Source organism: Oxyura jamaicensis, chromosome 1 (genome assembly GCF_011077185.1).
Source record: "Oxyura jamaicensis isolate SHBP4307 breed ruddy duck chromosome 1, BPBGC_Ojam_1.0, whole genome shotgun sequence".
NCBI classification, from domain to species: Eukaryota; Metazoa; Chordata; class Aves; order Anseriformes; family Anatidae; genus Oxyura; species Oxyura jamaicensis.
Genome location: NC_048893.1, coordinates 52,535,741 through 52,553,041, shown reverse-complemented (window position 1 = coordinate 52,553,041; position 17,301 = coordinate 52,535,741). Strand labels below are relative to the sequence as shown.

Here is a 17,301-nt window from a genome sequence, read left to right as displayed (position 1 = left end):
AAATGGCTTTGAAGGAAGGCTCAGGATCAGGAACTGGCAAAGGAAAACATATCTGTGGATGTACCTGAATCCACCCAGATGATTGAATGCTTCTCTCAACAAGGATGTGATCACACACATCAGTGGGGGAAAGCTTCTCTTTCTTGGTCTCGGGAGAGTGTTATTGCTATAATAGTTGAAGAGTTTGTCCCGGAAAAACTTAGGCAATGTCTATTTCACTATATTGTCTTGTATCATTAAATTATATACTTCATTTTAAAAGGTTTACATGATCTAGTGAGCCATTTTCATAAAGATATTTTTCTAAGAGATTTTTTTAAATTTCAGTAATGCAGTTGAGTTTCTTTCTTTCTGTCAGGACTATTTTTCCTCTCCTCTTCAGACAGATGTCATGAATTTTTGGAATGAATTAGTTTTGTGCTTCAAAGACATTAATATAATTACCTATCATTCATATTTTATTTGGATCTTTCATTTTTCCCCTTTTATCCATTCCAAAACACTAAGCTGCAAATAAAACCCAAGTATATAACTATTGTTGTGCTTATTGTTCAGATCAGTGGATCGTCTATGTTCTTTTCCAGCTGTTTATACACATATTGGAAGTACTAGGGATCCTTTTGGTCCCCCCTCAGCTTACATTCTGTGTTCAAAATCCTGTAACTTATTTATTCTTTTGCCTTCACTAGAAAATGATTTTTTGAGCCTGTAAAAGAAATCTACAGAAGTCATCATCTTCTAGCATTTTATTTCCTATGAGCATTCAAGAAGGACTTGGAACATTGGGTGTATTAGCAGCTCCTTTGAAGCTCTTCTCTTAAACGCTGTAGATTTTGAGCTTGCAGCTCATAGGTCTTACTATGAGATTATTTGCTGCTGATTAAGCATGTTCAAGCTACCTCAGTGACAATACGTTTGATTATATAATATATGAGGTCAGGTTAAGGCACCTTTCTTAGCCTTTGTTCTGGATTTCTAGCATTTCTAGCCAAAAACAGATGTGTGCAAGTGATACAAAGAATTAAATTACTGCTTGTGGTAATTCATAGCATCTTTTATTGGCTACACCAGAATAATTATAATGAAAAAGCAGGCAAGATTTCTCTCTTGAAATTACTTCTTCCGTTTTTTTGGGGCTTCAGCGACAGTAGTAAAGATTGTTGCAAAAGATGGAAGAAAAGATTATAGAATTTGTTTTTACACCTTTTTGTTTATATCATGTCACATAAGATTTTATGTTTTTACGTAAGGTCGAAATGAAAAGCCACTTCATGTTCAAAAGGCAAACGTCTACATGCTGGAATGCCTTGCTGTCAGCTACACTTAAAGTATTTTTCTCAAGTAGGAAATGGTCTTGCTGTGATTATGTTGATACTCTTTTTTCTTTTCAGAATGCAAGATGCTCAGGGGTCTGGTAGGTATTTCCCCACTGTTAAGAATTTCTGTCCTACTGTTGTTAGAGGTAAGCTTGAATCAAGTATTCAGGGGTGTCAGGGTCATCTTGACAAAATTCTCCTTCAGTGAGGTAAGATGAACATCAGGGTAAAGGGGTCGGCGTACTGCAAGAATTGTGGTGCCAGTCTTAAAATAATTTTAAACATTGTATGTAGTGACTCAATGTCATACAGCGGGAACAGAAAGATAACCTACACTTTATGCCTTGTGTACTGGCTTGGTTGTGCTCTGAGATAACAAGGTCAAGTCTTGAGCTGAGAAGATTTACTTCTGCTTCTGAAAAGGAAGAGAACATGCTTTGTGTAGAGCTGGACAGGTCACTTGAAAGATTAAATACATATGTGCTTCAAGCTAACATTACATGAAATATGATTAGAAAATGTAGTCCCTGCTGTCAGGCATCAGGAGTGGTGGTCTTGCTTGACTCCAGTTGGCATGGCAGTATTGCTGAAGAAGCTGAACTTCACGCTTGCCTTTGCTCTTCTTGAAGTGAATGACAGAAATCAAGTAGCAACTTCTTGGCAATTAAGCTTAAAGAAGGCCATTGGTGGGCTCAGTCCTAACTTTTTTTCTGAATGTTCGTTCTCCCTGCTGTATTAATGTATGCATTTTAAATTAATTTTGCATTTTATTTTTACTACTCACGCTGTTTCTAGTGGTACAGTGATTGATGCTGTATTAGTTGTACTGTGCTGTTCTCCTTTTCAATTTTGCATACTTGGAAAGCTTCTGCACCTTTTTTTGCAGGGTGTATCCTTTTGTTCTTTCCAGAGTTGCTTTCTAGCAAAGAGTGGGTTCCTTCCACACCAGCCTCACTGTAGGCCTCTTTTGGAGAACCCTACTGTGTTGGTAGCTTTGTTGCCTTTTTTTCTTGTCTAAACTGGCTCCATTGTTTGATCTCACAGTTTCTTCCTTGTTGTCAGACTGTCAGAAAACACACTTTCTGTTAGCATGACATCAACATGGTAAAGGCAGCAGGCAGCTGTCAATAGCACCCGTCTGATTCCAATAATCAGATAATATTGGTGCCACAGAGAGGGAGAAGAACGTGTACAAATGTGAGCTTTTTCTAATGTGCTTAGTTTTTGAAGAAGTAGTTATTTTTGGCAGACGTAGAAGCCACATTTGACAGGGAATATTGGGTCTGTTTTATCCATGTGATCTGCAGATAAATATCATACAGCAATGTGTCTTTCACTTTATAAAAAGTGGTGTGGGGGAGTCTGTTTTTTGTCTTTTCTGGATCTTCACCACCACTCCACCCCCCTTTCACTTTTTTAATACAAAGTTTTTACATAGAACCCAACAACCTCTAATGCTCTTTGGATTATGATTTTTTTCTAACTATGTTTTATGGTAGTTGATTTGCCATATTCGATTATTGAGCTTTTTCCATTAACAGCATTGGTACTCTGAAGATGTCAACAAGCTCTGAGCTTCTTGTTCGTGGCTGATTTCTTTTCAGCTGCTTTCATCCATCTGTGAAAGATTATTGCACACACAACACTTCAACTTTATTTCTCAGTTGTTCATTTACTGTAAAATATTGCAGGAGGCAGCTAGAAGTTTATGCGTGACTGGGAATATTTTTAGATTTCTTTCAATATTGGTCACTTGTTTTGAGCTTAAGTTGCAAACATCTTTCTCAAAAAATGGGATTGAAATTTTCATGTCTAATGGCATAAAAATTCTCCCCTCCCACCCTTGATGTTCCTCATCTTTCAAACCAAAAGCCACTGAATTATGCAGGGAAGAAAAGACGTTGACCTAAGTAACAGATAAAAAGGTATTTATAAATTCATTTATGAGGTTTTTATTCAGTGTTGTATATGAGAGGAAAAAAAAGAGTTAATTCTGCCCTCTTGATCCTTTATATGATAAAAATCTAGATACGCAAAGTTGTGCTGAAAAACGTGACTCCACAGTGGCCATAACAACATGCTTTACTCCTGATAGGTGCAGGGAAAGGAAAAACAAACCTTTTGTACTGTATGTATATTTTTATTTCAGGTTTTTATCAGTATTTATAAAAAATACGTTGGAGCAATTACCAAACTGAACAGTAGCCTAGAAATCAGGCTACATTTCAATACTCTGTGGTGGCTGTTAATCATTGTTTTATTTCAAGTTGCCCACCTGTTCTTATCTGTCAGTGTGAATCTTCCCCTTGTGTTATTGCCTGCCTGTTCTCATTTTTCTTGCCTCTTGGCATCTAATTGTGAGCCAGCATTTTCCTTCTGTTTAAATCACTTCAGTACCCTGGTGGTGGTGGCTCTGCTTGTTTTATCCAGAGGCAATCACACAGAGGTGATGAAAAGGTTAAAAAGTACACAACACTTACTCAAGGATTTAAGCTGTTGAGACTAAGGAAATTTAAACCTGCCAGAATAGGGTTTGTATTTGATCTGATAAATTACACGTTTTGATATTTATAAACAGAAGCTTAAAATTCAGAAGGAAGTGTTGTTAGGAGGAAGAAATGCCAGTTGGGAGGAGGTACCTGTTACTTAAAGAAATGTTTCACTAGCTGTGTTTATGAGTAGGCTATGCTCAGTTTTTGATAGTTGATGCTACTTGATGTAGACAGTAGTGCAAAAATCAGGCTGGTGTCTTTGCTTGGGATTTACAGTTAACATAGTAAGAAGAAAAACATAACTGGGTAATTAAGCTTAACACTATGTCCAAAACCTCGACGCCTGTTGTATCTCTGGGCCTTATAGTACTACTATTCAATGATACAGAAATGAGTTTCTATTCAGATGGCACTTAAGTATTTAAAACATTCAGGCTGAAGGCCTATACATTAATTAAATGAACAAAATGCTTTGTCACTGTAATTAAAAAAAGCTGTTACTGTTTTCCAGTTTAGTACTGCCCTCTGATATATGGTGCTTAAAGGCTTGATGGTTTCTCTTGCAGAATGAATCCCTGCTACTCTTGAAAATTTTGGCTTATTACAAAGAGGTGTACTTTCAGCCTACAGGAGGTGTACTTTTGAGTTGAAGGAGTCTAAAGTCTTTGTATAAAATATCTTGTAAAGTCTTTTGGAAGTAGAGAGGTGTTCTGCCTAGCAAGCACATACCTTAAGCTTTTCCAGAAGGGCAGCAGTTTAAGAACAGTTCTGAGCACAAAGATAGTTTTTCACAAAAGAAACTAATGTTCTCTTCTTCATGCTCTGCTAGCTTCATCTTTCTAGCCTGAAAATGTTAAAACTTTTTAGTAGAGCAATTTCAAAACCAAAATCTTTGCATATTGTGGATTTAAAAATAGAAGTGTAATCTCCCATTGAAGATTGGACTTGGTTTAAATCTCAGGTTAATAAAGTTGTCCTTTCGTTTAATGACATATTCCTAAAACTTGTGAAAATGTTACAACAGATTCCTCTTGTTTTAAAGAGAAATTAACATAAAAGTTCTCCTGAACTTTTAATGCCTTGGCCAACAAAAGAACCTAATAAAGCTTTTATAGGAAACACTACATAAGTGGACCTTTCTACAGCAGGGAGGGAAACCTGCTTGTCAGTTTATAATCTTGATCGTTGAAATTTCAAGGCATTGTAGCAAAGAACTATCAATCATAATGCATTATCAGGGTCCACTGGCATTACAGAACAGCAATTATAAACAAGTTAAAGTTGTGGAGGAATTTACAAAAAAGAACATGTAATTAGACAGTGCTACTTGAACTATTTTAGGAATGCTGTTCAGAGCTTGGATGCTTGGGCATTCTTAAAGGAATTCAGTATGAAGTGCAAGATTTTGTCAGTTGGCCCTATTGTTTTCTACAAGGGCAAGACAGATTACTCATTTGAAACTTATTTACCCATAGCGAAGAGTAAGATTGCTAAAATATAGATATCAAGACTGAAAGATGACTCTCTCTATTTTCTTTCCTCTGTATACCCTGAGGTATTTTTAAGGTACAAAAAGGGAGGTTAATATGACGAGGGATTTTATTTCTCTTGGCAAATACCATCATCTGCCAAATTGACTTTGCAATCTGTAAGGACCTCTTCATATGTATGGTTCATGTGGAGGATATGTAATGGCCTGGAAAGGCATTGCAGTGAACAGGTGCAAATCTGATTTCTAGACTAAAAGATACTTCAGTCTCAAATAAAATTCAGTTTAAACTCACAGTTTCCATTATTCTAATGGTTCGTTCTTTTTCGTAAATGTTTTTTCAGTAATGTTTGCTTGGCTAATAGCATCTCTTCTTCAGTTGAATACAGCAGCTTGTAATACTTTGCAAAACAGACAAAAAAGCTTTAAAAATGCTTTAAAATGCTTTAAAAGGTAAGAAAAAAAGTAATTCTGCATTTGAGAACTATTGTGGTGTATAGTCCCTCTATGATTTTTAGTGCAGAGATGGTCAGGGCCATTGCTTTGTAGCTTTGCTTGGAAAGTATCTCCTTCCATGCAAGTGTGCTATTGGCACCCAATTTGAGGGATGTCCACCACCTTTTCAGAATAATGCCCTTTGATCTCTTTCTCTTCAGTGTTGGCTTTACAAAGGCAGTGGCAGTGGTTGTAGTCCCTAGCAGTGTGACATGTTAAGTTCCTTTATAATCAGACACTTAAAAATCATAGAACGGCTCAGGTTGGAAGGGACCTTAAAGATCATCTACTACCAACCCCCCTGCCATAGGCAGGGACGTCACCCACTAGATCTGGTTGGCCAATGCCTCATCTAACATGATCTTGAACGTCTCCAGGGATGTGGCATCCACAACCTCTCTGGGCAACCTGTGCCAGTGCCTCACCACCCTCTGAGAGAAGAATTTTCTCCTAACTTCTGATCTAAATCCCCCCTCTTTTAGTTTAAAACCATTCCTCCTTGTCCTGTCATTTATGCATTTGAGCAGTGTTGCTCCCCATCTTTTTTGTCAGTACCCTTCAAGTACTGAAAGGTTGCAATGAGTTCCTCCCAGAGCCTTCTCCTCTCCAGGCTGAACTCTCTCAGCCTTTCTTCATAGGAGAGGTGCTCCGGTCCCTTGATCATCTTTGTGGCCCTCCTCTGGACCCACTCTAACAGCCCCCCTTACTGTTCTGGGGGCTCCAGACCTGGATGCAGTGCTTCAGGTGGGGCTTCACAAGGGCAGAGCAGAGCAGAGGGGGACAATCACTTCCCTCGACCTGCTGGCCACCTCTCTGTTGATGCAGCCCAGCATGCAGTTGGCCTTCTGGGCTGCAAGCGCACACTGCTGGCTCATGTTGAGCTTTTCATCCACCAGAACCCCCAAGTCCTTCTCTGCAGGGCTACTCTCAATGAGTTCTTTACCCAGTCTGTGCTCGTGTCTGGGATTGCCCAGGTGCAGCACCTTGCACTTGGACTTGTTGAGCCTCATTAGGTTCCCGTGGGCCCACTTCTCAAGCTTGTCCAGGTCCCTTTGGATGGCATCCCTTCCTTCTGGGTATCGGGTGTTCCACTCAGCTTGGTGTCACCTGCAAACTTGCTGAGGGTGCACACAATCCCACTGTCTATGTCATTTATAAAGATAGTAAACAGTACTGGTCCCAGGACAGACCCCCGAGGGATACTGTTTGTCACTGGTTTCCACATGGACATGGAGCCATTGACCACCACGCTCTGGGCGCAACCTTCAAGCCAACTCCTTATCCACTGAATGGTCCACCCATCAAATGTATATGTTTCCAATTTAGAGACTAGGATGTCAGGTGGGACCGTATCAAAAGCCTTGGAGAAGTCTAGGTAGATGACATTTGACATTGGTTGGTCTTTCTCTGTCAACTGCCGCAGGTACTCCATCATAGAAGGCCACCATGTTGGTCAGGCGTGATTAACCCTTGACGAAGCCATGTTGGCTCTCCCAGATCACCTCTTTGTCTTGCACTGATAAATGTTTTCAATCCTACTGTCTTCTGGCAAGCTGAGGGGAATAGGTGTTCAAAGAGAAATTTGAGCCACGGACAGTAAAAGCTTTTCCTTACTGTTGGAATATCTGTATTGTTTGTAGTCTGGGGTTGGTTCATTAGAAAGCGTAAAAACTGAGTGGACTTGCTGACCTCATCTATTTGCAAGATCCTAAATGAGCAATTTCATTTTCACTGGGTGAACTACATGGTTATAAATTTATTTCACTTCCTTGAACTTTTTTTCCCCCTCTCATTGCCTGTGGAAGAAATGGAGATGTGGTTTGTGGAGAAGCCCTTTCTTTTCTTCTTGCAGCTAAAAATAGTTGTGATGGTCTTCATCGTTACAGTAGACTGAAGAGTGTGTGGATGGCTAAAGACACGTGTACTCTGCAAAGGCATTGTGCAACGTCAGTTCCCCTGAGGGTAAAAGCAACATTAAAAGCATGTCAACATTTCCTGTCACTGGTTTTAAGTCAACTCACTCAGACGTTTGGATGGTAGACAAGAAAGACAGCGTATTATGAAGAAGGGAGAATGTGATAGCTGTCTACAGATGCAGTAAGCCTATGTGGAATTAGATTTCGACAAAATTGTACAGAAGTACATTGATAAAATCATATTGATAGGTTTCAGCAGATACAGAGCTTCCATGTGTGGTTCTTACACAAATAACTCCATTAACATTTGAGTTTTTGTTTGAGGACAAGTTTGTAATGTATGGGAACAAGAAAAGCCCAGGTTCTTCCTCAGGCATGAAGCAGATGCTGCAGTGGTTTTGTGGTCTGTCAGATACCCACCATTGGAATCACCCTGAGAAATTACGAAAAACTACATAAAAGCCAGCCATCCACGTTGTCAGTGGCTCTGCTGTGGCTAAAGTGAGTTTGAATTTGCATTCTGATAACTGGAGAAATTGGAAAGTAACTGTAAGTTACTTTAAGTGTTACTGTAAGTGTGAAGGTCTGCATTGCCTCTGCCATTTTTTCCTTTTTTTTTTTTTTTTTTTGGACAGTGGTCAGAAGTGAATGTCCGTGAAGAGGCTGAAAGCAGGGTGAGCATATACTGAGAGAAGGCTCCCAGCCTCCTGTTGGTTACTCAGGGACTTTCTGGGCCAGCAGCAGTTTGTGTGTTTACAATCCATGCAAAGACTTTGCCTCCTCTGAACACAGAAAAGAAAGTCAGTTCTTTCTTTCCTTTCCTGTCAGATCAGATCTCTCAGGGCTGACTGACTTCAGCACCTCTTTGCCTGGGTTATGTCACTTTCGGTCGGTCCTAACAAACAGCAGTGTTTGTGCACAGTGAAGGTGATTTAATGTGTGGTGCAAAAGTGTAATTTAGTTCTCAGTAATCGTGATTATCATCTGCTTTCTCAATCTGTTAAAAATCCTTTGTTGTTTATGCCAGTTGTCCTTTTGTGGTAAGGTGCCATCTAGCTTTCCAAATCTAAGGGGAAGAAAGCAGTTAACTTGTTTTCTTTCTTCTCTGTCAGGCTGGTTAACAACGTGTATATTACAATATCAGCCACTTAGAGATGTCAGTTTAAACTGCTATAACTTGTACATGTTTGTCTGCACCATAAATAGTAAATTAACTATAAACTGAGTTGCCTAAATCCAGTCATCGGGCAGCCTACAAGTGGCTGTTCAAAGTAGTGGGGGAGAGTGAATTGTTCAAGAACTTTGAAGTTAGATTTTCCCCTTAAATTTTTGTGAATAATATAGATAGTTAAATACGTGACTTACTCGTGTCTTACTAAATCCAGATTTTTCTGGGATCCATATTACACACGTACAGAAACATAAAGGGATGGAGTCCATTGTCTGCTGTGCCACAGGACACTGAGAGCACTTCTGCTTATATTCAGAAAACTCTGCATTTTGAGCCTTGATTGCTGAACTGTTATTCAAAGCTGTCTTAGCTTCAAAGTTGTAGATTTCAAAAGTCATTCTGTCATACCACAACTTGGGTGACGTAAAGAAGAAACCTCTTTGCTGGCTGAAGGTATTACAAGAACTGTATCTCTTGCTGCAAACAGTTGGGTAGCTCAGAGTGCCTCCGGACCAAGATTCAAGTGAATTACTGTATGTATTAATGACTTGCTGTTTTTCAAATACTTTGCAGCTAAGTAATGTTTTTATTTAATTAAAAATAATTATTTAATCTTGTCTGTACAGTAGGAAATGTTGCTGGGCTTCTGACCTTTTTAGCATTTCCAATGTGTGTGACTCTTGTCATTATATTCATAAAGCTGTTTGTTTTAAGCTTAGCAGGGAATTCTTGTTAAGCCGCTGGGTATTTTGGAGAATATTAGATAACAAAAGCATCTCAAAAGTTAACTTAGAAAATAGGACATAGTTTATTTCTGGAAGTACAGATGATTAGTTGGAGTTGGTGGTAGAAGAAACATCCCTAATCTTTTAACCGCTACTGCAGATTTGGTTCTTAAGTGAAACATAAATTACATATTCTGAGTTACATAACTTTGCTATTCTTAATGATTTATTGAGCTGCTGTTGATAATCTGCCCTGTTGCTCTGTAAGGGTAATACATACATGTTTGGTATACATTACGGTGTAGGCAATTATAGTTACTGTAAAATTTCCCTGTGTCAGGAATTAAAGTACCATTAGGCTGCAGATACCAAACATAGGTGTTATATTAGTGATTTTTAAAAAGTAATTATACAAGAGTTAAGTGTGTTAGTATTCAAAAGAATAGCCTGTGCCTTGCAGGGAGTGCTGAATGTGATTGTTAATTTATCAGTAAAATTACGTTAGTAAGTTTTCACTTCTCTTTTTACTAACAGGAAAACCAGTTAAGGCTGCATGATGGTAATAACATTGAAATGCTCAATCTAGATGCTGATGAGAAACTTCAAGAAAATAGTGAGTAGGCTAGGAGGTAGTTGACATCTTGTGTCAGTACTTTGTTGAATAATGGAGCTGTGTTTTACCAAAAAAAAAAAAAAAAAAAAGTGTGGTAGAAATAGGTTCAAGTAAAAACGGAGTAACATCACAAAGCTGAGCAATACTGCAAAAACCTCAGAGGGTCCAAAATTCAGGTAACTTTTCCTGTGTATCTTCTCTAACATTTTCCTGTGCATCTGAGGAAAATGCTTTGCTTTTTTACTTGAGGAAAAGGAAAGTTAGGGACTGTGGATTTTTCAGTAGATTTTTTTTTCTTTTAATTTGTATGTAGTGATTCAACTTTTTTTGAGTGTTTTCATCTGTGTGCTGAAGGTAAGATTAAGGTTTAATCTCAAAAGTATACTTTGGGACTAACTGTTGCTATTCTTTGCAAGATTTGAGATGCTAGCTAGCTCAACAGCAGTGCATCCTTAAAGGAAAATATTGAAGTGTTTGCAGCTAAATGGCATGGATTTTAATAAAGGAAGGTAAATTTAAAGGTTAATTAAACACATTTTTATCTGTTGATAACGAGTAAATTTAACTCTCATTGAGTTTGTCTGAAATGCTTACATGAAGCCAGGCAGAGAGGTGACTCAGCTCTGCTTTCACTTGTAGTAGAGATTATGTTTCTGTTACACCTGGGGTTGTCTCTGATATTTCCGACAAGTTCTTCTAACTGCTCAGCATTTGTAGAGCTTCCTCAATTGCTAGCTGCAGTGACTGGTGACTAATTGCTTGGTTTTTAACGAAGTATTAGCGAGACAAAAGAAAAGCTGATGGCCTGCTTATGGTTGCTCTGTTGCAGCAGGTGAGTGGGAAGGTGCACTGGTCTAAAAGTAAGTAGTTGTGATGAAGTACCAAACGTATCATTCTTAAACTGGACCTGTCATAGGCTGTGTTGAAATTAACAGTTAAATTTAATCATGGGAAGTAAAATGCCACAATCTGCAGACAGCAGCTTTTGACCTTGGCTGTTCCTCAGTGAAGGAAGTCTAGTTACGTGCTAGATAAGGTTTTCAGTTCATCCGCTGGAGATGCTAATAAATGAACGTTCTTATGAGACTTCATCTCCTGTTCACTCAGGTGGCTGGCTAGTCTTTTTATTAATAATAATTTTAAAAAAGTTATGAGAATGACCTCTTGAATAAGTGGAAAAATAGCTGTCTCATGAAGCTGCATTAGTATGTTTTTATGGCCGGTGAAGGAAAAAAAAAAAAGACAAAATACTGTTTAGAATGTGTAACTTTTCATAACAAGTGTAGGATTTCTTACAAACATTTCTCTTTTTCTTGGGAAGGTATTTGGCTTCTCTTATGCTCAGTTCAGTTTTGGTGGGCTAGGATACTTAATGAAGTTGTTGAATCTTGTTAGGAGAGTGCTTTCTGAAATCAGCATTCAGAAAAGATGGGAGTTCTGGTGTAGGAACCTGCTGACCCTTCAAAATATTCGAACCTGACTTTATCTAGGAACTCCAGATTAGGTATGCTCATTAATCAAATCCATTAGTGTTTCACTGAAGATCTTTCTAAAAAGATTTGTATATAAAACTGGTAACAGCTGCTGCACTGCTTGGGGAGGGGGAGTGTGAGTACTAATGTTGTTATGTCTAAGATCCTTCTGGTGTATCTCATTCTTCAGAAACTAAGTGTTGAGGTGTTTAATCGTGAATAGCTTTTGAAACTTACAAAAACACAAATTGTTTTATGTATTTAGAACACTCAATGTATTTTGTCAAAATGTGGAAATTCAGATACTTGGATGTTTAAGGGAGAAAAAACAGCTTTGAAATTAAAAAAAAAAAAAAAGACAACCTGCGGTTCCTTGGTTCCTTTTTTAATAGATGAAGGTTTTCTATTGACTTCTCCCCTGCTATTGAAGGGTCTATTTCTGGTTCCTGCTTCCAGCTGCCAGAATCTTGAAGCCTTTACCACCTCTTGCCAGGAGAAACAGGTGTGGAGCGCGCTTTCTTTAATTCTTGAAACCCATGGCTCCCCCTGCAGTCCTTTTAAGAGAAACTAACGTGCCTAAGACCCTCAGCCATTCCAGCGTTTCTTCTTCCCTTGGGAGAAATGCACTAGGTACAAGAGTTTTATCTTACCTTGAACCTTCCGTGCTATTTCTACATATTCAGGATGACTTCATCTCCTGTCTGTTATGTAAGTCAAGAGACTGAAGACTTCGAATACCCTTTTTCCGAATGCTGTCAGTTTACTGGATAAGATGTGGTTGTTGTTTATTGCTGAAACATAGTGAGGAGTCTGGACTCCTGCTTCCTTAAAAAGAAGCGGAAAAGACTGCTGGACATGATGTCGTGATGACAGATTGAAGAGAAGCTGAGAGACTTTCTGAAGGAAGAAATGTCCATAGGCATTTTGTAAGAACTGTGGTTCAGGAGAAAAAAATATTTCAAGCTAATTTTGGCTGTTAAGTGCTGTTCCTATTTTCAGTTCATCCACAGGTAGTCACTTAATCAAAGGGGGTGCTACTATTATCATCGGGGAAATAAGACCTAAAAAATTATATATACTTTTTATTTTCAAAAGTAAATATAGTGAATAAATTAGCTAGGTCCTAAGAAGTAATTAAAAAAAATATGTAAATAATGTCCATGGAATGTTCTTTGGTCAGTTTGTTCATTAATTTTGTTTTCAGATGGCAGTTTGTCAGAGGCGTCTCTAAATTAACATGAACCACCCAGCAAAGCACTGTAGACTTTCAAATGTCAGGGAAAGCTGAAAATGCATAATCTGACTTTCTAAGCTTATTCTAGTATTTTTAGAACGCTATATCATGTATGTTTTTCTTACAAAAAAAAAAATCAAAAAAAAATCAATTTTAAAATGAAAAAGCATATCACTGATCATGAAATAATATTTACCATATGCAAACAAGCAAGAAAATTAAAGGCAGAGTTCTGCAAAAAGAGTTTGTGCTGGATCAGATCTATGGAATAGCCTTGTACAGAGAATCATCGAATGGTTTGGGTTGGAACCCAAATGGTTTGGGACCTTTAAAGATCACCTAGTCCAACGCCTTTGCCGTGGGCAGGGACATCTTTCACTAGATCCAATTGCTCAAAGCCCTGTCCCTTTCAGTTTGTAAAAACGATCTTGTCAGAACAGAAAAGCTTGTGTTGCTTATGTTTTGTAATCCTCTAGCACACAAATAAATCATAATATTTATATAGATAGACATACAAAAGTATACAGTCTACAAGGACTTGCAAAACTCAGTGTTGCGAGCCATGTTTGTACAAGTTATTTCTTTGCTTACTAATTAGTATGTTTTACAATTAATTGTATATCTTAAGTTGCTCTTTGAGTAGGTTAGGTTTTATTTATGTTGTGGTAGTGAAGGAGGGACGTGTTCCAACATTGTCAGACTACTTTCTTGTGTATGCATCAGTCATATGTTGTCTTGCACTAAGGGATATCTGAAGCCCGAGTACTAGGCTTTTATTCATGTAAAATCTATTCTCTGCCTCAGACCTTTCTTTATTCTGAGCTCTCATTCTTACAGCATTGTGGAAGGTTTCAAAGCCTGCAGTGGCTGGTACCTCTAGGCAGTAATCTAAAAGAGGACATACTATGGATCTGCTACAGTCATTGCTGAAGAGTAATATGGGAAGAAATATGCAATAGTTCAGTTTTTCTCTTTTTGGTGGTTTTGTTTCTGGATTTTTTTTATTACTTAACTACTTCCTAAGACTTTTCTTAGACCTTTACATACTGGAGTGCCAGCTCCTTCTGGGTTGGTAACTTAGTAGTGTTTTCTTCTTTCTATTAACTCTCAACATCAAACCGCCCTTGTTCATAAGATCACCAGGAAATTCAGATTGGAAGGGACTTCAGGAGGGCTCTAGTTTAACCTCCTGATCAAAGCAGGGTCAGCTGTGAGGTCAGACCAGCTTACAAGGGATTTTATGTAATCTGGTCTTGAAAACCTTGAAACGTGGAGACTGCAGAACTTCTCTGGAGGACCTCTTCCACTTCTTGACTGTCCTTGTGAAGACAAGTCTTCTCATATCCAATCTGGACTTGTCTTGTTCCAACTTTTGCTTGTTCCCACAGGTCCACTGCATTGAGCCAGGCTCCTTGCTGACCAGCCCTACAGGCGGGTACCCCCAAAGCTGTCCTGGAGCTGAACAAGCCCAGCTCCCTCAGCTTCTCCTCACGGGGCAAGTGCTGCAGCCCCAGAGCATCTTGCTGGTCTCTGCTGCAGACGTTAGTCCACTTCATGGATGTGTTTCTTGTGTTTTCTTGGGGTGCCCCAGACTAGGTGCATTATTCTGGATATGGTCTAGTGAGCGCTGAGCAGAGGGAATAATCAGTTCCTTCATTTACTGGCAAGGCTCTTACCAATAAATCCTGGGATACTGTTGGCCTTTCCTGTCAGGGCGTGCTGCTGGCTCATGATCCACTTGCCATCTGCCAAGGCCTTTTCCACAGAACTGCCTTCTAGCCAGTCATTCCCCAGCCTGTGTCATGGCCAGGGCCTCTCAGGTGTGGGGCTCTGCAGCTGTCCTTTCTGAATTCATAGTTCCTGTAGGTCCGTTCTCTAGCCTGACTAGGTCCCTCTGAACGGCAGCCCTGCCCTTGGGAATGTTCACTGGACCTGTCCACCCTAGTTGGCATTATCTTAAACACCCTGAATACACCGTATTGGTCCTTCAAGCTATTGATGAAGATGTTCATGAATGATGATGGCCTTCATGATGATGAATGGACTGCCAGGACCAGACGCACGCAGCATCCCACACTTTACCAGCCTCCAGGTAGTGTACAGCCATTAACTATTACCCTGAGACTGACCACCCGGCTGTTTTCTTACCAGTCCAGTTGTTCATTGTAGTTCCCTGATACTCAATTTCTTAAAGTTCCCATGTCTCGAGGCATTCCATTGTTATTTTTTTTTTCTCAGTGAAAACCTACAAATTAATCTTTATTTTGTGAATTCAACGGTTTCCACATTCATGATTTTTTTTCTTGCTCTGTGACTAATTTTCTTTGTGAACTTCTTGAGAAACTTTGCCATTGCCTTTCTGTAAGTTACAAGAAGCCTACCCCTTTTTTTATTTTCCTTCTTTTCTTATAATGTAGGTTTTAGTAATTTCAGATAGTTTTACCTGCTGTCTGAAGTGAAGTAAGCTAATTAACATTTTGGTAGATGGTACATTATTTTTTTTTAAGTTGCTTTGAAACAGATTGTGTTTAGACCTGTGAGAATGCTATTTTTAACCCAGGGTATTTGTAGTTCTTGTTTGCTTACTTTTCCTCTTTATAATGGCAATTTTGATAGATTTGCATACTAGATAACTGTGTGCCTGAAGAGCTACACCACTAGCATTTAAAATTCATAGTAAAGCAACAGTTCTATTGACAACACTTTGGCAATTGCCTTGTCTTGGTGATCTGCTAGATGTTCCAGTTCTCATCCAGATTTCTTGTTTATGATCTAATAAATTCCCATTCCTTTCCAATTTTTTGTTGGTTTTAAAGTCTTTCTAGTTTGATCTTGAAAGATCTTGATCTTTTACAATCTCTCCTCTTCTACAGGTTCATTACACTGAATTTCTATTTTATATGGGAATCGTGTTAGTTTAGCATTATGCATGCTGTATGCAATTCTTCTTTACTCGCAAACATTATATAATTTCTTCCTGGTACTAGCCACAAACCGTTCCTTTGCTTACCATTCATGTGAATTGTGCTCCTCTCATACCAGCAAGAGGCTTTCCTCAACCCACCTGAACGCAGAGTAAACAAGCTAAAATTTTACGTTGTATAGGAGTAACTCTAAAACATTTACTCTCACTCAATAGAACCATGTTGTTTTATGATGTGGCCACAAATCTGTAGCTATTTTACCAGTTGTCCTAGTTGTTTTTGTTTATCATCTACAACAATACAATTAGTGATACATTTCTCTTCCACCTGGCAGTTACGTGTTTGATCAGGTGAGACTAAATGCGTAAAAGTGCGAGTTGTTCAGGGAATGGAAATGCAAAATTCTTTGGCTTTCAAACTTTTGCTTTTAAACAAAATACTGTTTTGACTCTGGATCACATTGGGTACATGCTCACAAGTGTGAAATTACCTTATATACTTACTTGGCTTTGTTTTCTGGATGTCATTACCAGCTTATAGTGTATCAGTTTCTCAGTATGTTTGTGATTTTGCTTAGGGCTGTGTCCACGCAGACAAATAACATAATTTCTGTTAGCCCTGTTAGATGTCAGTGCGTACATAACATTTTTTGTCAGTATATTTGACCTGTCAACGGGATCAAGGTAGAAATGAGTCAAGTTGCCTCTTCTTCAGGAGGGGACACAAGGGAAAGGCTGAGGTAGTGGTTGGTTGGTTTGTGGTGTTTTGTAGGTTTTGTTTGGTTTTGTTTTCCTCCTTAAATGAATAACTAGACTACGTTATCTTTTCTGACAGAATAGTGTTCTCCTCTACTTTCCATTCCCAAATGTAATGGATCCATGGGGTCGTAGATTTGTGTGTGATGATGATTTATTTGCTCTATTTGTTGTATGGCTTGCTGAACATCGCAGTGTGGCCTGATTGCTGACTTCATGTAAAGCAGAGCATTGCTAACTGTGTGCCTGGATGTTTGTGTAAAATACTAAGTGCATGTGTTGAATTTTTGTAGAAAGAGAATAGTCTGCTACCTTTGCAAAAACTTCTGGCTGAATGAAGTAATTAAATGAAGCGTGCACAATTAATGATAACATATAATGTAATTCCTCTTTCTGGCCAATGAAATTACTGAAAAATGTATGCTAAAATTGTATTTAAAAAGCAAACAATTAAGCAGAAGGCTTCCTTAGTGCCCTTGGAATCTTTTATCATGTGAGCCAAAGGAAATGCCTACCTTATGTTGTCATTGGAACAGCATTTATTTGAGGTTCCCTTAGGCCTCTTTTTTTTTTTTTACCCTACTAACTAAGCAGTGTGTGTGCAGTGAAAGTCCTTCATATAAAGTTGTTTTTCAGAAATAATACTCAGCTTTTAAAACAGTTTCTATCTGTAGTTAATAAAGTTTTTTAAAATCTTTT

General features: G+C 38.6%; 1 protein-coding gene across 6 annotated transcripts in view; it reads left to right on the top strand.

Annotated features, from left to right (window-relative positions):
* Positions 1–17,301, top strand: part of TNRC6B (trinucleotide repeat containing adaptor 6B) — a 117,528-nt gene that overhangs the window by 9,990 nt on the left and 90,237 nt on the right. The gene's annotated exons all lie outside the window — the stretch shown is intronic.